At 52.0% G+C, this 841-nt stretch overlaps 1 protein-coding gene across 1 annotated transcript in view; it reads left to right on the forward strand.

Moving 5' to 3' along the window:
* Nucleotides 1–841, forward strand: part of LOC119336106 (peroxidase 1-like) — a 4717-nt gene that overhangs the window by 1856 nt on the left and 2020 nt on the right. The gene's annotated exons all lie outside the window — the stretch shown is intronic.

Below are 841 nucleotides of genomic sequence, written 5' to 3' on the forward strand. Positions count from 1 at the left end.
TTTTTTTCCATGTAATATTATTATTATTATTAAACATACAGTATGTGTTAATAAGCATACATATAGATTGTGTTAATAAGCATACATATAGATTGTGTTAATAAGCATATAGTATGTGTTAATAAGCATACATATAGTTTTTTTTTCTTTTTCTTCACTGTTTTCTTTAATATTATTATTTAACTAACTTACATACAGTATGTGTTAATAAGCATACATACATTATTTTTCGGTTCTGTACAGAGCGGTGTGACCCCCCTCACGAACGGTGCCGCCGCCAGCCGGCAACTGGAATGGGGAACAGCCGCATCGAGTCTATACGAAGGGGACTTTGCTCCAAGTGTTTATATATATCGGATGACCTACCACAACCGGATGGTGTTATGGCATGTCCGAAGAGGCGGCATGCATCTCCGGGGTGTGGCCCCGTCACGGACGGCGCCGCCGCCGGCACCTGGAGGGGGGGGAACGGACGCGTCGGGGTCTACATGGAGTGGATGTATCTGTGGGTTTGGCCCGGATGTTGCTCCTGGGTGTCCCTATGGGCGGACCTGACACAACCGGGTGGAGAGGTCCACTGGTCAAAGCCTGTCTGTGGGAAGTCAAAGGGCTAGATCTCGTGGTCAACCGCTCCAGGGTTAGGCGGGACGGGGGCCCCCTGGGGGTAGCAATGCCACCGGAGCGTCGTACCGTGCCCTCATACATGCGGGGTGGTGTCGTGGAATGTCCAAAGAGGCGGCACGCGTCTCCGGTGCGTGGCCCCCCTCACGGACGGCGCCGCCGCCGGCACCTGGAGGGGGGTAACTGCCGCGTCGGGTCTACACGGAGTGGATTTAGCTGT

Source organism: Triticum dicoccoides, chromosome 7B (genome assembly GCF_002162155.2).
Source record: "Triticum dicoccoides isolate Atlit2015 ecotype Zavitan chromosome 7B, WEW_v2.0, whole genome shotgun sequence".
NCBI lineage: Eukaryota > Viridiplantae > Streptophyta > Magnoliopsida > Poales > Poaceae > Triticum > Triticum dicoccoides.